Source organism: Pseudophryne corroboree, assembly GCF_028390025.1.
Source record: "Pseudophryne corroboree isolate aPseCor3 chromosome 3 unlocalized genomic scaffold, aPseCor3.hap2 SUPER_3_unloc_37, whole genome shotgun sequence".
NCBI lineage: Eukaryota > Metazoa > Chordata > Amphibia > Anura > Myobatrachidae > Pseudophryne > Pseudophryne corroboree.
This window is the reverse complement of record NW_026967527.1, coordinates 6,230-27,880: the sequence shown is the minus strand read 5'-3', so window position 1 is coordinate 27,880 and position 21,651 is coordinate 6,230. Positions and strand designations below refer to the sequence as shown.

The 21,651-nt window shown below is 47.3% G+C and overlaps 1 long non-coding RNA gene across 1 annotated transcript; it reads right to left on the bottom strand.

The window, feature by feature from the left end:
• Positions 1 to 8,241: 8,241 nt before the first annotated feature.
• Positions 8,242 to 12,770, bottom strand: LOC134984126 (uncharacterized). The gene is made up of 3 exons (XR_010191713.1): positions 12,735 to 12,770; positions 8,454 to 8,532; positions 8,242 to 8,334 (listed from the first exon to the last, which is right to left on the bottom strand). It is a non-coding gene; the product is annotated as an uncharacterized LOC134984126 (long non-coding RNA).
• Positions 12,771 to 21,651: the final 8,881 nt, after the last annotated feature.

The window sequence follows — 21,651 nt, the reverse complement described above, 5'->3', positions numbered from 1 at the left end:
GGATTTAAATGGTTGAGCAGCCTTGAAAAAAACAAAACACTAATATATATACAGCAATATTTTTTTAGCTTTTTGTTTAGGCGGGACGCCATCATGTCCACCTGTGGTCGTTCCCATCGGTGTACAATCATCTAGAAGACTTCTGGATGAAGTCCCCACTCTCCTGGGTGGAGGTTGTGCCGGCTGAGGAAGTCTGCTTACCAGTTGTCCACTCCCGGAATGAACACTGCTGCCAGTGCTATCACATAATTCTCCGCCCATCGAAGAATTCTTGTGGCTTCTACCATTGCCATCCTGCTTCTTGTGCCGCCCTGGCGGTTTACATGGGCGACCGCTGTGATGTTGTCTGACTGAATCAGAACTGGTTGGTTTTGAAGCAGGGGTTCCGCTTGACTCAGGGCGTTGTAAATGGCCCTTAGTTCCAGAATATTTATGTGTAGGGAAGTTTCCTGACTCGACCATTGTCCTTGGAAGTTTCTTCCCTGGGTGACTGCCCCCCAACCTCGGAGGCTTGCATCCGTGGTCACCAGGACCCAGTCCTGTATGCCAAATCTGCGGCCTTCGAGCAGATGAGCACTCTGCAGCCACCACAGTAGAGACACCCTGGCCCTCGAGGATAGGGTGATCAACCGATGCATCTGAAGATGCGATCCGGACCACTTGTCTGAAAGATCCTTGCATGGAACCTGCCGAAAGGAATTGCTTCGTAAGAAGCTACCATCTTTCCCAGGACTCGTGTTCAGTGATGCACCAAGACCTGCTTAGGTTTCAGGAGGTCCCTGACCAGAGATGATAGGTCCTGGGCCTTCTCCTCCGGGAGAAACACCTTCTTCTATTCTGTGTCCAGAATCATGCCCAAGAACAGCAGACGCTTCGCAGGAATCAGCTGTGACTTTGGGATTTTCAGAATCCAGCCGTGCTGATGCAGCACTTCCTGAGATAGTGCTACGCTGACTAGCAACTGCTCTTTGGACCTCGCCTTTATCAGGAGATCGTCCAAGTACGGAATAATTATGACTCCTTTCTTTCGGAGGAGCATCATCATTTCGGCCATTACCTTGGTAAATACCCGCGGTGCCGGTGACAGTCCTGTACCACAAACCTGAGGTACTCCTGGTGGGGTGGATAAATGTGGACATGCAGGTAGGCATCCTTGATGTCCAATGACACCATAAAATCCCCCTCTTCCAGGCTTGCAATAACCGCCCTGAGCGATTCCATCTTGAACTTGAACTTTCTTATATAAATGTTCAAGGGTTTCAAATTTAGAATGGGTCTCACCTAACCGTCTGGTTTCGGTACCACAAACATTGTGGAATAGTAACCCCGCCCCTGTTGAAGGGGGGGTACCTTGATTATCACCTGCTGAAGATACAGCTTGTGAATAGCCGCCAGTACTACCTCCCTTTCTCCGAGAGCATCCGGCAAGGCTGATTTGAGGTAACGGCGAGGGGGAGTCGCCTCGAACTCCAGCTTGTATCCCTGTGATACTACTTGCAGAACCCAGGGATCCACCTGTGAGCAAACCCACTGGTCGCTGAAGTTCCGGAGACGCGCCCCCACTGCACCTGGCTCCGCCTGTGGAGCCCCAGCGTCATGCGGTGGACTTAGAGGAAGCGGGGGAGGATTTTTGTTCCTGGGAACTGGCTGTCTGGTGCAGCTTTTTCACTCTTCCCTTGCCTCTGGGCAGAAAGGAAGCGCCTCTGACCCGCTTGCCTTTCTGGGGCCGAAAGGACTGTACCTGATAATACGGTGCTTTCTTAGGCTGTGAGGAAACCTGAGGTAAAAATGTCGACTTCCCAGCTGTTGCTGTGGATACGAGGTCCGAGAGACCATCCCCAAACAATTCCTCACCCTTGTAAGGCAAAACCTCCATGTGCCTTTTAGAATCAGCATCACCTGTCCACTGCCGAGTCCATAATACTCTCCTGGCAGAAATGGACATTGCATTAATTCTAGATGCCAGTCGGCAAATATCCCTCTGTGCATCTCTCATATACAAGACGACGTCTTTAATATGCTCTATGGTTAGCAAAATCGTATCCCTGTCAAGGGTATCAATATTATCTGACAGGGCATCAGACCATGCTGCGGCAGCACTACACATCCAAGCTGACACAATTGCAGGTCTCAATATAGTACCTGAGTGTGTATATACAGACTTCAGGATAGCTTCCTGCTTTCTATCCGCAGGCTCCTTTAAGGCGGCCGTATCCTGAGACGGCAGTGCCACCTTTTTTGACAAGCGTGTGAGCGCCTTATCCACCCTAGGGGATGTCTCCCACCGTAACCTGTCCTCTGGCGGGAAAGGGTACGCCATCAGTAATTTTTTTGAAATCACTAGTTTCTTGTCGGGGGAAGCACACGCTTCTTCACACACTTCATTCACCTCATCTGAAGGGGGAAAAAACCACAGGTTGCTTTTTCTCCCCAAACATAATACCCTTTTTAGTGGTACCTGGGTTAATATCAGAAATGTGCAACACATCTTTCATTGCCGTAATCATGCATCGGATGGCCCTTGTGGAATGTACATTAGTCTCGTCCTCGTCGACACTGGAGTCGGACTCCGTGTCGACATCTGTGTCTGCCATCTGAGGTAGCGGGCGTTTTTGAGCCCCTGAAGGTCTTTGAGACGCCTGGGCAGGGACTGGCTGAGAAGCCGGCTGTCCCATAGCTGTTATGTCATCAAACCTTTTATGCAAGGAGCTGACACTGTTGTGTAATACCTTCCACATGTCCATCCACTCTGGTGTCGGCCCCGCAGGGGGTGACATCACACTTATCGGCACCTGCTCCGCCTCCACATAAGCCTCCTCATCAAACATGTCGACACAGCCGTACCGACACACCGCACACACACAGGGAATGCTCTGACTGAGGACAGGACCCCACTAAGTCCTTTGGGGAGACAGAGAGAGAGTATGCCAGCACACACCACAGCGCTATAGATCACAGGGATGCACACTATACTGAGTGATGTTTCTCAATAGCTGCTATAAACACAATTTGCGCCTAAATTTATGTGCCCCCCCTCTCTTTTTTACCCTTGTTGTAGTGTACACTGCAGGGGAGAGCCTGGGGAGCGTCCTTCCAGCGGAGCTATGAAGAGAAAATGGCGTCGGTGTGCTGAGGAAGATAGCCCCGCCCCTTTTTCGGCTGACTTCTCACGCTTTTTTCATATAGTTTATGGCGGGGGATTATGCACATATACAGTGTTATACACTGTATTATGTGCTTTTAGCCATGGTAAGGTACTCTAATTGCTGCCCAGGGCGCCCCCCCCAGCGCCCTGCACCCATCAGAGACCGGAGTGTGTGGTGTGCAGAGGGAGCAATGGCGCACAGCTGCAGTGCTGTGCGTTACCTTAATGAAGACAGAAGTTTCAGCCGCAGATTTTTCCACTTCTCTTCGTTCTTCTGGCTCTGCGAGGGGGACGGCGGCGCGGCTCCGGGACCGGATGACCGAGGCTGGGCCTGTGTTTGATCCCTCTGGAGCTAATGGTGTCCAGTAGCCTAGAAGCCCAAGCTAGCTGCAAGCAGGTAGGTTCGCTTCTCTCCCCTCTGTCCCACGAAGCAGTGAGTCTGTTGCCAGCAGATCTCACTGAAAATAAAAAACCTAACAAATACTTTCTTTTTCTAGAAGCACAGGAGAGCCCCTAGTGTGCGACCAGCTCTGGCCGGGCACAGATACTAACTGAGGTCTGGAGGAGGGGCATAGAGGGAGGAGCTAGTGCACACCAGATATAGTACCTAATCTTTCTTTTAAGAGTGCCTAGTCTCCTGCGGAGCCCGTCTATACCCCATGGTCCTTACGGAGTACCCAGCATCCACTAGGACGTCAGAGAAATATTGTTGACCCAGACGTCTGGTGATATTTTGGCCCAGGCGTCCCGAAAACCTTCCAACTCTGCGCCCCCCAAAGGGGACCCCAGGTGAGCAGGAAAACAGTCATGCCACGGGTTTGTCAGCAGGTCTGTTTTGCTTTTCTGGGTCGACTATGAACGACCTCTACCTCTGGTTCCACGAGTCTGTTGCTCCAAAACCTCTTCTGGCTCGGTACGACAGCGATCGAATGAATTTAAACACTGGTCCCAAGCAACCTCCTCTAACGTGTGACGTGGTGCTCGAGTGAGAAGTAGGTAGAAAAGTAGATGTCACTGCAGTTGCCTGCGAAATCCACTTGTCTAACTCATCAAACATCATCTAACCCCCAAATGGAATAGCCTCTACTCTCTATAAAAGGGGACCGGCGGAGGAGCTGCGCTGCTAGCCTACCAGGGCTTAAGTTATAAGGCAGCAGCATATGAGAAGCCGCTGCTGCTCGTCCCCCCCCCCCCCCCGTTATCTTTTACAGCCCTCCGCGCCCTCGTACTAGCGCCGACGGCGGGAGGAAGTGTGCGGGGGATATAGCCCGGGTCCCGGCGAGTGCAGGGGAAGCTACGGCTGCAGCCACGAGAGATATGTTGTTTCAGCGGGATGGGACGCTCTTTTCAAACGCCCCGCAGTGTGTTTAAGAGGTGGTGGTATACGCTGCCGCTGACAGCCGCGCTGTGTCTCCCTCAGCCCTCCGTCTGTAGAGGAAGGAGGGGCGAGCGGGGGAGCTGACATGAAGCGGGAGTATATAGCCGGCCAGGGAGTATTTTAAACCGTTTTTTCTGTCACAGCGGCAGCGGAAGGAGGGGGCGGCGGGGAAGCTGCGCTGCTGAGTCCCAGGGCTTAGAGCCAGAAGGTAGCAGCGTTATGTGCGGTCCGCGGGAGGAAGTCTGTCAAACTGCCTCCTGGATCCATGAAGAAGCTATGGTTACCGTAAGTGTAACTGTAACTAGGGCCCCTTTACAACCAGTACTCACTGCTGACTCTGTGCTCCGGATTCTGAGGAGAGATGCAGATCCCCTTTAGTAGGGATCATTGTATCTCTATTCTGAAGACTTTCGTCCCCCTTTACATTAGGGTAACTCAGTCTCAGTACTGAAATGGAGCAGGAGCTCCCTTCTTGTCCTTGTACCTCCTTGGCACAATTTGTCAAACTGAGGGATGTGAAGGAGGAGGAGCCGGCTGTGCAGACAATGCTAATTTTTAGATTGTGCCACACCTCGGTTGCAAGCTTCACACCCCTACTGTATAAGACTCCAGTGTCCCCTAGTGGATGAAAGAGGAAGGAGGTTTACTTCTTTCTTTCCCGACCGCTCTTCTATGTAGAAGGGAAATATCTGCTGTTATTGAGAGATGCTCCCTGTAAGGAATATAGAAATTTGCCACTTGTAGCTGAACGTGCAAAAGACCCCCACCCAATTTGCATCAGTTAAATTAAAGTCTCCCATGATTATGACTTCTCCCTTTAAAACCATTTTAGTGATGTCCAACAATAGATTCCTGTCCAAATCCTGCCCCTGGCCAGGTGGTCTACAGATCACCCCAATGCGAATAATGTCCTTCTCCCCGGTTTCTGTGGTGACCCAAAGGGCCTCAGATTTGTCTAAAATATTTTGTATTAATTGAAGTAGCCTTTATGCTTTTTTTCCACATACATTGCTACCCTTTCTCCTATACTGACCATTCTATCCTTCCTAAATAAATTGTATCCTGGAATAGCTATGTCCCAGTCATGATCCTCATTGCACCATGATATTGCCACAATACCCAGGTTATCCCTTGTCATTATCACAATTAGCTCTGGCATTTTGTCTCCTAAGCTCCTAGCATTTGCACATATAGCTTTAAGAATTATGTCTGTGCATCTGTTATTAGTAGCCATGTCCAGACAGTACAAAATAAATGACAAGTTTAAAGTTGAAATTACCTGTTTGGTGATGTTGTTCAGTATTTGGTATTTGTTTTTTTAACTAATCAGGAATTATACTCTGTCCTTTACACCATGACTACACCTCGCTAAATGTAAAAGATATAAACATGACCACAAATGGCCAAATAGGTCAACTATATACAAGGAATTATTTAATACCTGCATAATCTAACAAAATTAAGGTTATTTAATAAAAGGTTGCTAAACTGAGAAATTTAGATCCCATACAAATTAGGCGCTCCACAAAAAACACACTACTACTTATATATGATCCCTAAAAATAAACTTCTGCTTGTTACATTTAATAACATTATAGTGATGTGTGTAATAACTCTCTTCATCTGATGTTTGTCATGGATAACCTTGTGTTATAAACACCCAACTGAGAACAGGGCTGATGGCAGAGGAGGGTGTAGAATAAAAGATTGCTGTAGTGACTGAGCAATGAGAATATGTGACTTCTGTAATAAGTGTTTATTACTCACCTGTGCTGATATCTGTAGGGATCTCCTCCTCCTTACACTGCTGATCACCCCTCACATACGTCTCTTCTTCTCCCTCTATATCTTCTGCCTTTATATCAGTCACATACGTCTCTTCTTCTCCCTCTGTATCTTCTGCCTTTATATCAGTCACATATGTCTCTTCTTCTCCCTCTGTATCTTCTGCCTTTATATCAGTCACATACGTCTCTTCTTCTCCCTCTGTATCTTCTGCCTTTATATCAGTCACATACGTCTCTTCTTCTCCCTCTATATCTTCTGCCTTCATATCATTCACATACGTCTCTTCTTCCTCTATATCTTCTTCCTTTATATCTGTCACATACGTCTCTTCTTCTCCCTCTGTATCTTCTGCCTTTATATAAGTCACATACGTCTCTTTTTCTTCCTCTATATCTTCTGCCTTCATATCAGTCACATACGTCTCTTCTTCTCCCTCTATATCTTTTGCATTCATATCAGTCACATACGTCTCTTTTTCTTCCTCTATATCTTCTGCCTTCATATCAGTCACATACGTCTCTTCTCCTCCCTCTATATCTTCTTCCTTTATATCAGTCACATACGTCTCTTCTTCTCCCTCTATATCTTCTGCATTCATATCAGTCACATACGTCTCTTCTTCTCCCTCTATATCTTCTGCCTTCATATCAGTCACATACGTCTCTTCTTCTCCCTCTGTATCTTCTGCCTTTATATCAGTCACATACGTCTCTTCTTCTCCCTCTGTATCTTCTGCCTTTATATCAGTCACATACGTCTCTTCTTCTCCCTCTGTATCTTCTGCCTTTATATCAGTCACATACGTCTCTTCTTCTCCCTCTATATCTTCTGCCTTTATATCAGTCACATACGTCTCTTCTTCTCCCTCTGTATCTTCTGCCTTTATATCAGTCACATACGTCTCTTCTTCTCCCTCTGTATCTTCTGCCTTCATATCAGTCACATACGTCTCTTTTTCTTCCTCTATATCTTCTGCCTTCATATCAGTCACATACGTCTCTTCTTCTCCCTCTATATCTTTTGCATTCATATCAGTCACATACGTCTCTTTTTCTTCCTCTATATCTTCTGCCTTCATATCAGTCACATACGTCTCTTCTCCTCCCTCTATATCTTCTTCCTTTATATCAGTCACATACGTCTCTTCTTCTCCCTCTATATCTTCTGCATTCATATCAGTCACATACGTCTCTTCTTCTACCTCTATATCTTCTGCCTTCATATCAGTCACATACGTCTCTTCTTCTCCCTCTGTATCTTCTGCCTTTATATCAGTCACATACGTCTCTTCTTCTCCCTCTGTATCTTCTGCCTTTATATCAGTCACATACGTCTCTTCTTCTCCCTCTGTATCTTCTGCCTTTATATCAGTCACATACGTCTCTTCTTCTCCCTCTATATCTTCTGCCTTTATATCAGTCACATACGTCTCTTCTTCTCCCTCTGTATCTTCTGCCTTTATATCAGTCACATACGTCTCTTCTTCTCCCTCTATATCTTCTGCCTTTATATCAGTCACATACGTCTCTTCTTCTCCCTCTGTATCTTCTGCCTTTATATCAGTCACATACGTCTCTTCTTCTCCCTCTATATCTTTTGCATTCATATCAGTCACATACGTCTCTTTTTCTTCCTCTATATCTTCTGCCTTCATATCAGTCACATACGTCTCTTCTTCTCCCTCTATATCTTCTGCCTTTATATCAGTCACATACGTCTCTTCTTCTCCCCCTATATCTTCTGCCTTTATACGAGAAAGACGTTCTACCTAAATAACCCAAAAAATACAATGGCATTTGCATACTGTTTGATTAAAGTGAGGAGAAATAGTATAATATCAGTGTACTATACGCACACAGCTTCTCTGAACATCATATAGTGACCGTCACTTTGGTGTATTGGATGATTCCCTAAATCCCACCTACCTGATCCTCCTGTGGGATCCTGTGATTCTCCTCTGTACAATCCTGGGAATACAGAGGACGGGGACATCTCTCTGGGGTATCTCTGTTACTGGGTCCATCTGTAGGAGACACACAGTGATTGAGTACAGTGTATATATGTGATTATCAGATGATGTGTGTATATAGGGGGCCCCCATACCTGCTCTCCCCTGTACAATACATGACAGTTTCCTCTTACCCAGTGATGTGAGGGGCCGGTGATTCTCCATCATCACGTCCTTGTACAGACCCCTGTGCTCCTCTATATACTCCCCCTCCTGCATGAAGACATAGACAGTGACATCCTGACACCTTATAGACACCAGACACACACAGTGATACAGTCATCACCCAGACACGTCTCCTGGTGTAACTGTATAATGTCCAATTCCCAGCAGTCACCTCTCCAGTCATCACCCAGACACATCCCCTGGTGTTACTGTATAATGTCCCATTCCCAGCAGTCACCTCTCCAGTCCTCACCCAGACACATCCCCCGGTGCTACTGTACTCCCAAGTCTCCTCAGACCCCAGTCATGTCCCTGTATTATTACTATAGATATAAGTGATGTTATTGTGACGCTCCCAGATCTCCTCACCTCCCCAGTCATGTCCCTGTATTATTACTATAGATATAAGTGATGTCACTGTGACACTCCCGGTCCCCTCACCTCTCCAGTCATCACCCAGACACATCCCCTGGTGTTACTGTATAATGTCCCATTCCCAGCAGTCACCTCTCCAGTCCTCACCCAGACACATCCCCCGGTGCTACTGTACTCCCAAGTCTCCTCAGACCCCAGTCATGTCCCTGTATTATTACTATAAATAGAAGTGACATTATTGTGACGCTCCCAGATCCCCTCACTTCCCCAGTCATGTCCCTGCATTATTACTATAGATAGAAGTGACATTATTGTGACGCTCCCAGATCCCCTCACTTCCCCAGTCATGTCCCTGTATTATTACTGTAGTACTTTAGTGATCTGAAGGCCTTGGGACACTATGAGGGGGCAAATCAATGAATGAATGTGTAGCTCTATAAGGTAATAGAGATGCTGCCAACTGATGTATACCATATATGTGATAATAACTTGGATCTTTCTAGTGATCCAATAATGTATAGTGTTTATGCATGTTATTATTCTGTGCCTGCTGTAGGTGAGGGGACTCTGGTAAGCGCGCAGTGCGTAACGGAGATCGTGGAGAAGCTTCCAGAGGTCCCGTGTGCTGAGAGAGGTGGATGGCCGCGTGTAGTGGCGGTTTTGTTGGTGGGCTGACTAAGGGGAGAGAAAAAGGCTGGCGGCTGAGACGAGGGAGCTTACAGGAAGGCGGTTCCCTGTGAGTGAGAGAGCCCCTGTGGGGGAAAGGAATTGGATGTCTCCCGCTGCGGGTGAGAAGCGCTGTGTTAATTTCCCCTGGTGGGCGCCGAGCAGGGAAGTCCCGGTACCTGGTTGTCATGGAGAGTGCTGGGAGGTAGAGCGCTGGTGGGGCAGGCTAGTACATGGGAGGAGACCGCAGTGCGGGCAACAGCTACCAGGAGTCCAGCAGTAGCAGACAGCTTCCCCCCCAAGGCAGAGCTGTGTCCCTCATCCATCCAACCTGCAGGAAGCGCCCGGTTGTTGGTGGAGGCGGAGTCGGGGGGAGGTCCAGACCGGGCACACTATCATTGTAAGTGCAGGATGCCCCCATATAAATCCTGCTAATCTGCATACTCCCCTATCATCCTTTAACTATTAAAGTACCAGCCCCCAGCACAGTAGCACAGGGACCAGCAGCATCGGTGGATCTGAGCAGTATAAATAGCACCTCTAGAGACTCCATATCCATTAGAGCACAGGTTCTCAAACTCGGTCCTCAGGACCCCACACAGTGCATGTTTTGCAGGTCTCCTCACACAATCACAAGTGAAATAATTAACTCCACCTGTGGACCTTTTAAAATGTGTCAGTGAGTAATTAATACACCTGTGCACTTGCTGGGTTACCTGCAAAACATGCACTGTGTGGGGTCCTGAGGACCGAGTTTGAGAACCACTAAATTAGATAATGACCAGCCGGGTAGCAGTCATAGAGTGCGGTGGTGTATAATGATGAAAGCAGCTCGGAGAGGGCGCAGGGTCACCTAAACTTGGAAATTATACACTAGGAAGACTAAGCACCCCTCACCTATCAGAGACAGGTGCCAATAACCAGGACTTCTGTATGTTCTAGAGCCACCCCCACGGATCTACAGTGGGGCTATGCTTATACTGGGAAAGGTAACACAGATCATCACCACACTATATGTAACGAGTAGACCACGGGTGTCAGGGATTCCAGGGTGGAGAGCTCCACGTACTACCTTCCTGTTTCAGGTTGTCTAGGAGCGCTACAATTAGATCTTCCATGGAAACCATGCTATTCATTGCCGTGAAGTAGGGATTGCTCAACAATCGTGAGGACAATTGCTCCAAGTGGAGACCCATATAACCCGGAGTACTTCTTATACACAGACACGAAAGGGCCGCAACCGTGCACGATTATAGTAAGAGAACCCGGGTGGTTCATCAAACGCAGCCCCACAACTTTCTTGTGGAATCATATTTTTTGTATTGCATGCATTACCTTATGTATAGGTGGGGTATATTATTATGTATAGGTGGGGTATATTATTATGTATAGGTGGGGTATATTATTATGTATAGGTGGGGTATATTATTATGTATAGGTGGGGTATATTATTATGTATAGGTGGGGTATATTATTATGTATAGGTGGGGTATATTATTATGTATAGGTGGGATATATTATTATGTATAGGTGGGGTATGTTATTATGTATAGGTGGGGTATATTATTAGAACGTTTCATGGTTTGAGTATTATATGATATAACTGTATAAGGTGGCCTACAACTTCTTACATATTAAAGCTAGTATACTTACGGATGGAACTGTCTCCTTATCTGTGGAAGAGCCTGAAATCACAAAGGAAAGGTACGATAGGTAAATGTGCATAGTCCTATCTGGTTACATCACATACTAATGTTATAGGCGACCACTACAGGGGTAGTTTATTTCCTAAGCGATTAGAGTATTGGGCTCTGAATAGCTTGGGTGGACGCCCATTGCACATATACACTGTACCCCCAGGTAAAAAAGGGGTTACATTACTATAGATGAAAGAAAAAGAGAGAAAAAGGCTGGCGGCTGAGACAAGGGAGCTTACAGGAAGGCGGTTCCCTGCGAGTGAGAGAGCCCCAGTGGGGGAAAGGAATTGGATGTCTCCTGCTGCGGATGAGAAGCGCTGTGTTAATTTCCCCTGGTGGACGCCGAGCAGGGACGTCCCGGTGCCTGGTTGTCACGGAGAGTGCTGGGAGGCGGAGCGCTGGCGGGGCAGGCTGGTACATGGGAGGAGACCGCAGTGCAGGCAGCAGCTACCAGGAGTCCAGCAGTAGCAGACAGTTTACCCCCCGAGGCAGAGCTGTGTACCTCATCCCATCCAACCCGCAGGAAGAGCCCGGTTGTTGGAGGAGGCGGAGTCGGGGGGAGGTCCAGACCGGGCACACTATCATTGTAAGTGCAGGATGCCCCCATATAAATCCTGCTAATCTGCATACTCCCCTATCATCCTTTAACTATTAAAGTACCAGCCCCCAGCACAGTAGCACAGGGACCAGCAGCATCGGTGGATCTGAGGAGTATAAATATCACCTCTAGAGACTCCATATCCATTAGATAATGACCAGGCGGGTAGCAGTCATAGAGTGCGGGGTGTATAATGATGAAAGCAGCTCGGAGAGGGCGCAGGGTCACCTAAACTTGGAAATTATACATTACAGAGACTAAGCACCCCCCCACCTATCAGAGACAGGTGCCAATAACCGGGACTTCTGTATGTTCTGGAGCCACCCCCACGGATCTACAGTAGGGCTATGCTTATACTGGGACAGGAAACACAGATCATCACCCCACTATATGTAACGAGTAGACCACGGGTGTCAGGGATTCCAGGGTGGAGAGCTCTATGTACTACCTTCCTGTTTCAGGTTGTCTAGGAGCTCTACAATTAGATCTTCCATGGAAACCATGCTATTCATTGCCGTGAAGTAGGGATTGCTCAACAATCGTGAGGACAATTGCTCCAAGTGGAGACCCATATAACCCAGAGTACGTCTTATACACAGACACGAAAGGGCCCCAACCGTGCACGATTATAGTAAGAGAACCCGGGTGGTTTTTCAAACACAGCCCCACAACTTTCTTGTGGAATCGTATTGTTTGTATTGCATGCATTACCTTATGTATAGGTGGGGTATATTATTATGTATAGGTGGGGTATATTATTATGTATAGGTGGGGTATATTATTATGTATAGGTGGGGTATATTATTATGTATAGGCGGGGTATATTATTAGAACGGTTCATGGTTTGAGTATTATATGATATAACTGTGTAAGGTGGCCTATAACTTCTTACATATTAAAGCTAGTATACTTACCAGTGGAACTGTCTCAGTATCTGTGGAAGAGCCTGAAATCACAAAGGAAAGGTACGATAGGTAAATGTGCATAGTCCTATCTGGTTACATCACATACTAATGTTATAGGCGACCACTACAGGGGTAGGGTATTTCTTAAGCAATTAGAGTATTGGGCTCTAAATAGCTTTGGTGGAGGCACGTTGCACATATACACTGTACCCCCAGGTAAAAGAGGGGTTACATTACTATAGATATGTGATGTCACTGTGACACTCCCAGTTCCCCTCACCTCCCCAGTCATGTTCCTGTATTATTACTATAGATATTTGATGTCACTGTGACACTGCCAGTTCCCCTCACCTCACCAGTCATGTCCCTGTATTATTACTATAGAAATAAGTGATGTCACTGTGACGCTCCCAGTTCCCCTCACCTCACCAGTCATGTCCCTGTATTATTACTATAGATATGTGACGTCACTGTGACACTGCCAGTTCCCCTCACCTCCCCAGTCATGTCCCTGTATTATTACTATAGATATAAGTGATGTCACAGTGACACTCCCAGGAGTCTGATATACATTTGCTTCATACTGAGCAATATTTTCAATCCTCACAATTACATATAATAAAATTAATAATAATAATAATAATAAGATTTTACTCACCGGTAAATCTATTTCTCGTAGTCAGTAGTGGATGCTGGGGACTCCGTCAGGACCATGGGGAATAGCGGCTCCGCAGGAGACAGGGCACAAAAAGTAAAGCTTTTAGGATCACATGGTGTGTACTGGCTCCTCCCCCTATGACCCTCCTCCAAGCCTCAGTTAGGATACTGTGCCCGGACGAGCGTACACAATAAGGAAGGATATTGAATCCCGGGTAAGACTCATACCAGCCACACCAATCACACCGTACAACTTGTGATTTGAACCCAGTTAACAGTATGATAACCGAGAAGCCTCTGAATAGATGGCTTCCAACAATAACAACCCGATTTTTTTGTAACAATAACTATGTACAAGTATTGCAGACAATCCGCACTTGGGATGGACACCCAGCATCCACTACGGACTACGAGAAATAGATTTACCGGTGAGTAAAATCTTATTTTCTCTGACGTCCTAGTGGATGCTGGGGACTCCGTCAGGACCATGGGGATTATACCAAAGCTCCCAAACGGGCGGGAGAGTGCGGATGACTCTGCAGCACCGAATGAGAGAACTCCAGGTCCTCCATAGCCAAGGTATCAAATTTGTAGAATTTTACAAACGTGTTTTCCCCTGACCACGTAGCTGCTCGGCAAAGTTGTAATGCCGAGACCCCTCGGGCAGCCGCCCCAGATGATCCCACTTTCCTTGTGGAGTGGGCATTTACAGATTTAGGTTGTGGCAGGCCTGCCACAGAATGTGCAAGTTGGATTGTGCTACAAATCCAGCGAGCAATCGTCTGCTTTGACGCAGGAGCACCCATCTTGTTGGGTGCATATAGTATAAACAGCGAGTCAGACTTTCTGACTTCAGCCGTCCTTGAAATATATATTTTCAAAGCTCTGACAACGTCCAGCAACTTGAAGTCCTCCAAATCGCTAGTAGCCGCAGGCACCACAATAGGCTGGTTCAAGTGAAACGCCGAAACCACCTTAGGGAGAAAATGAGGACGCGTCCGCAATTCTGCCCTGTCCGAATGGAAAATCAGATAAGGGCTTTTGTACGATAAAGCCGCCAATTCTGATACTCTCCTGGCTGAAGCCAGGGCCAGTAACATGGTTACTTTCCAAGTAAGATATTTCAAATCCACGGATTTGAGTGGCTCAAACCAATGAGATTTGAGAAATTCCAAAACTACATTGAGATCCCACGGTGCCACTGGAGGCACAACCGGGGGCTGTATATGTAGTACACTTTTGACAAAAGTTTGTACTTCAGGCACTGAAGCCAATTCTCTCTGGAAGAAAATTGACAGGGCCGAAATTTGAACCTTAATAGATCCCAATTTGAGGCCCATAGACAATCCTGCTTGTAGGAAATGTAGGAATCGACCCAACTGAAATTCCTCCGTCGGGGCCTTCCTGGCCTCATACCACGCAACATATTTTCTCCAAATGCGGTGATAATGTTGTGCGGTCACTTCCTTCCTGGTTTTAATTAAAGTAGGAATAACTTCCTCTGGAATGCCTTTTTCTCTTAGAATCTGGCGTTCAACCGCCATGCCGTCAAACGCAGTCGCGGTAAGTCTTGGAACAGACAAGGTCCCTGCTGAAGCAGGTCCCGTCTTAGAGGTAGAGGCCACGGATTTTCCGTGAGCATCTCTTGAAGTTCCGGGTACCAAGTCCGTCTTGGCCAATCCGGAGCCACGAGTATTGTTCTTACTCCCCGTAGCCGTATAATTCTCAGTACCTTTGGTATGAGAGGAAGAGGAGGAAACACATACACCGACTGGTACACCCACGGTGTTACCAGAGCGTCCACAGCTATTGCCTGAGGGTCTCTTGACCTGGCGCAATACCTGTCCAGTTTTTTGTTGAGGCGGGACGCCATCATGTCCACCTTTGGTTTTTCCCAACGGTTCACAATCATGTGGAAGACTTCTGGATGAAGTCCCCACTCTCCCGGGTGGAGGTCGTGTCTGCTGAGGAAGTCTGCTTCCCAGTTGTCCACTCCCGGAATGAACACTGCTGACAGTGCTATGACATGATTTTCCGCCCAGCGAAGAATCCTTGCAGCTTCTGTCATTGCTCTCCTGCTTCTTGTGCCGCCCTGTCTGTTTACGTGGGCGACTGCCGTGATGTTGTCCGACTGGATCAACACCGGCTGACCCTGAAGCAGCGGTTTTGCCAGGCTTAGAGCATTGTAAATCGCTCTTAGCTCCAGTATATTTATGTGAAGAGACGTCTCCAGGTTTGACCACACGCCCTGGAAGTTTCTTCCTTGTGTGACTGCTCCCCAGCCTCGCAGGCTGGCATCCGTAGTCACCAGGACCCAGTCCTGTATGCCGAATCTGCGGCCCTCTAACAGATGAGCACTCTGCAACCACCACAGAAGAGACACCCTTGTCTTTGGCGACAGGGTTATCCGCTGATGCATCTGTAGATGCGATCCGGACCATTTGTCCAGCAGATCCCACTGAAATATTCATGCGTGGAATCTGCCGAATGGGATTGCTTCGTAAGAAGCCACCATCTTTCCCAGGACTCTTGTGCATTGATGCACGGACACATTTCCTGGTTTTAGGAGGTTCCTGACAAGTTCGGATAACTCCCTGGCTTTCTCCTCCGGAAGAAACACCTTTTTCTGAACAGTGTCCAGAATCATTCCCAGGAACAGCAGACGTGTCGTCGGGGTCAATTGAGATTTTGGAAAATTCAGAATCCACCCGTGTTGTTGAAGCACTACTTGAGTTAGTGCTACTCCGACCTCCAGCTGTTATCCCAAGTAAGGGATAATTAATACGCCTTTTCTTCGTAGAAGAACCATCATCTCGGCCATTACCTTGGTAAAGACCCGAGGTGCCGTGGACAAACCAAACGGCAGTGTCTGAAACTGATAATGACAGTCTTGTACCACGAACCTGAGGTACCCTTGGTGTGAAGGGCAAATTGGGACATGCAAGTAAGCATCTTTTATGTCCAGGGACACCATGAAGTCCCCTTCTTCCAGATTCGCTATCACTGCTCTGAGTGACTCCATCTTGAACTTGAACTTTTGTATGTACAGGTTCAAGGATTTCAGGTTTAGAATAGGTCTTACCGAACCGTCCGGCTTCGGTACCACAAAAAGTGTGGAATAATACCCCTTTCCCTGCTGTAGGAGGGGTACCTTGACTATCACCTGCTGAGAATGCAGCTTGTGAATGGCTTCCAATACCGTCGCCCTGTGTGAGGGAGACGTTGGTAAAGCAGACTTTAGGAACCGGCGAGGGGGAGACTTCTCGAATTCCAACTTGTAACCCTGAGATACTACCTGCAGGATCCATGGGGCCACCTGAGAGTGAGCCCACTGTGTGCTGAAACTCTTTAGTCGACCCCCCACCGCCCCTGAGTCCGCTTGTAAAGCCCCAGCGTCATGCTGAGGGCTTTGCAGAAGCCGGGGAGGGCTTCTGCTCCTGGGAGGGAGTTGCTTGCTGCAACCTCTTACCCCTTCCTTAGCCTCTGGGCAAATATGACTGTCCTTTTGCCCTCTTGTTCTTATAGGAACGAAAGGACTGCGGCTGAAAAGACGGTGTCTTTTTCTGTTGGGAGGTGACCTGAGGTAAAAAGGTGGATTTTCCGGCTGTTGCCGTGGCCACCAAATCCGATAGACCGACCCCAAATAATTCCTCCCCTTTATACGGCAATACTTCCATATGCCGTTTGGAATCCGCATCACCTGACCACTGTCGCGTCCATAAACTTCTTCTGGCAGATATGGACATCGCACTTATCCTCGATGCCAGAGTGCAAATATCTCTCTGAGCATCCCGCATATAAAGAAACGCATCCTTTAAATGCTCTATTGTCAATAAAATACTGTCCCTATCCAGGGTATCAATATTTTAGTCAGGGAATCCGACCACACCACCCCAGCACTGCACATCCAGGCTGAGGCTATTGCTGGTCGCAGTATAACACCAGTATGTGTGTATATACTCTTCAGTGTAGTTTCCAGCCTCCTATCAGCTGGATCCTTGAGGGCGGCCGTATCTGGAGACGGTAACGCCACTTGCTTTGATAAACGTGTGAGCGCCTTATCCACCCTAGGGGGTGTTTCCCAGCGCGCCCTAACTTCTGGCGGGAAAGGGTATAATGCTAATAACTTTTTTGAAATTAGCAGTTTTCTATCGGGGGTAACCCACGCTTCATCACACACGTCATTCAATTCCTCTGATTCAGGAAAAGCTACAGGTAGTTTTTTCACACCCCACATAATACCCCCTTTTGAGGTACCTGCAGTATCAGAGATATGCAAAGCCTCCTTCATTGCCGTGATCATATAACGTGTGGCCCTACTGGAAAATACGTTTGTTTCTTCACCGTCGACACTAGATTCGTCCGTGTCGGTACCTGTGTCGACTGACTGAAGTAAGGGGCGTTTTACAGCCCCTGACGGTGCCTGAGACGCCTGGACAGGTACTAACTGGTTTGCCGGCCGTCTCATGTCGTCAACCGACTTTTGCAGCGTGCTGACATTATCACGTAATTCCATAAATAAAGCCATCCATTCTGGTGTCGACTCCCTAGGTGGTGACATTACCATTACCGGTAATTGCTCCGCCTCCACACCAACATCGTCCTCATACATGTCGACACACACGTACCGACACACAGCAGACACACAGGGAATGCTCTTATCGAAGACAGGACCCCACTAGCCCTTTGGGGAGACAGAGGGAGAGTTTGCCAGCACACACCCAAGCGCTATAAAAATATATATACAAACAACCCTATAAAAGTGTTGTTTCTGTTATATGCGCTTAAATATATATAATATCGCCAAAAATTGCCCCCCCTCTCTGTTTTACCCTGTTTCTGTAGTGCAGTGCAGGGGAGAGTCTGGGAGCCTTCCCCTCAGCGGAGCTGTGCAGGAAAATGACGCTGTGTGCTGAGGAGAATAAGCCCCGCCCCCTATTTCGGCGGGCTTTCCTCCCGTTATTGCTGAGACCTGGCAGGGGTTAAATACATCCATATAGCCCCAGGGACTATATGTGATGTATTCATTTTGCCAGAAAAGGTATTTACATTGCTGCCCAGGGCGCCCCCCCCAGCGCCCTGCACCCTCCGTGACCGCCGGTGTGAAGTGTGTGACAACAATGGCGCACAGCTGCAGTGCTGTGCGCTACCTCATGAAGACTGAAAGTCTTCTGCCGCCGGTTTCTGGACCTCTTCGCTCTTCGGCATCTGCAAGGGGGTCGGCGGCGCGGCTCCGGGCCCGGACTCCATGGCTGGGCCTGTGTTCGATCCCTCTGGAGCTAATGGTGTCCAGTAGCCTAAGAAGCCAATCCATCCTGCACGCAGGTGAGTTCACTTCTTCTCCCCTAAGTCCCTCGTAGCAGTGAGCCTGTTGCCAGCAGGACTCACTGAAAATAAAAAACCTAATAAACTTTCTCTAAGCAGCTCTTTAGGAGAGCCACCTAGATTGCACCCTGCTCGGACGGGCACAAAAACCTAACTGAGGCTTGGAGGAGGGTCATAGGGGGAGGAGCCAGTACACACCATGTGATCCTAAAAGCTTTACTTTTTGTGCCCTGTCTCCTGCGGAGCCGCTATTCCCCATGGTCCTGACGGAGTCCCCAGCATCCACTAGGACGTCAGAGAAAATAATAATAATAATGACACTAAAGGCTGCACCCCAGTATAAAAATAATAACAGATGTCTTTAAAAGCAGGACACATCAGACCATTCCTCCTGTATTGTAGGACATCACCACCACTCCCAACACATAATAATAATACCAGGACACCACAAGCTGGTGTCCCTGTATAATAATAACTGTACACAAAAACCTGCTCCACCTGTATAACACTAATAATAACAGGACACCACAGGCTGCTCCTCCTGTAAAATAATAAAAATAGGACACCACATGCTGCTCCCCCTGTATAATAATAATAGGACACCACAGGCTGCTCCCCCTGTATAATAATAATAACAACAACAGGACACCACAGGCCGCTCACTCTGTATAATAATAACAGGACACCACAGGCTGCTCCCCCTGTATTATAATAATATCTGGACACCACATGCTGCTCCCCCTCTATAATAATAATATCTGGACACCACAGTCTGCCCCCATTGTATAGTAAGACGCCATTACCTGATTTCCACGGACACTGGGAGGCTGCAACGAGGCTGAAGTTAGCTTCTTATTCGGCCAGCTTCTTATTCACTTCTTATTCAAGCTCCAGCTTCTTATTCACTTCTTATTCGAACTCCAGCTTCTTATTCAGATCATTCAGTTTCGCAAGGGTTAATAAGTCTTCTGTCACAAATTTGACCCCTGAAATCAACAGAGAGTGGTCACTTGCATGTGACTCATTTGTATTTTGCCTGGCCCAACGCTGTTTTGGGCATGAAATACACTGGCATAGTGGGCACACACACCATATTTTCCATTTTGAATAAGTAGCTGTAGTTTTGCAAGGGTTAACCAGTCTTGGGCCACAAATTTGACACCTGAAATCAACAGAGGGTGGTCAGTTACATATGACCCACTTGTATTTTGTTTGGCCCAACACTGTTTTGGGCATGAAATACACTGGCAAAGTGGGCACAAACACCATTTTATAAATTGCCATTTTGAATAAGTAGCTGTAGTTTTGCAAGGGTTAATTAGTCTTGGGCCACAAATTTGACCCCTGAAATCAACAGAGAGTGGTCACTTGCATGTGACCCACTTGTATTTTGCCTGGCCCAACGCTGTTTTGGGCATGAAATACACTGGCATAGTGGGCACACACACCATATTTTCCATTTTGAATAAGTAGCTGTAGTTTTGCAAGGGTTAACCAGTCTTGGGCCACAAATTTGACACCTGAAATCAACAGAGGGTGGTCAGTTACATATGACCCACTTGTATTTTGTTTGGCCCAACACTGTTTTGGGCATGAAATACACTGGCAAAGCGGGCACACACACCCTATTTTCCATTTTGAATAAGTAGCTGTAGTTTTGCAAGGGTTAACCAGTCTTGGGCCACAAATTTGACCCCTGAAATCAACAGAGAGTGGTCACTTGCATGTGACTCATTTGTATTTTGCCTGGCCCAACGCTGTTTTGGGCATGAAATACACTGGCATAGTGGGCACACACACCATATTTTCCATTTTGAATAAGTAGCTGTAGTTTTGCAAGGGTTAACCAGTCTTGGGCCACAAATTTGACACCTGAAATCAACAGAGGGTGGTCAGTTACATATGACCCACTTGTATTTTGCTTGGCCCAATGCGGTTTTGGGCATGAAGTACACTGGCAAAGTGGGCACAAACACCATTTTATAAATTGCCATTTTGAATAAGTAGCTGTAGTTTTGCAAGGGTTAATTAGTCTTGGGCCACAAATTTGACACCTGAAATCAACAAAGCGTAGTCACTTACATATGACCCTCTTGTATTTTGCTTGGCCCAACGCTGTTTTGGGCATGAAATACACTGGCAAAGTGTGCCCACACACCATATTTTACCATTTTGAATAAGTAGCTATAGTTTTGCAAGAGTTAACTAGTCTTGGGACACAATTGTGAGACCTGCAATCAACAGAATGTGGTCACTTACATATCACCCACTTGTATTCTGCTTGGCCCAACATTGATTTGTGAATGAATTACGCTGGGAAAGTAGGCACAACCACCATATTATGATTTACCATTTTGAATATGTAGCTGTAGTTTTGCAAGGGTTAACTAGTCTTGGGCGACATATTTGATACCAGAAATCAAGGGTTAGATTAGCTCCTTATCGCACAGGGGAGTCATAGAGAGTCTATGTTGCGTTAAAGTTGTCTGAAGTCAGCTCTTATCCTTGCTTGAAGGAAGCTATACTCAGCAGGATTGGGGTGACGGGTCCCAGCAAAGCCCAAGAATATTATGAGTTGCAGCTGAACCCATCTGAGCCTCCAGTGGTCAAACTGGCATAATTGGCCAAACTGAGTAAAACCTGGTTACAGATAAAAACTCTTCTCAGTGGGTAGTGGAAGTGATGGCTCTAGACCAGGCTATACGGGTATCAGACCGTGGTGTAAAACACTGGGCCTTTGCAGGCTGACCCCAGACAATTGAGGAGCTAGCAGTGGTGATTGAGAGGTACCTGACCCTGGGAAATTTTAATAAAGCCAAGCAAGGGTTACAGCCAGTACATAAGCCCAATACCCAGATCCCCATTGTTAAACCAAACAGCCCGTCTCCAGTCATATGTTTTGAGTGCAGAGAGCCCAGTCATGCACAGCGGTACTTCCTAAAGC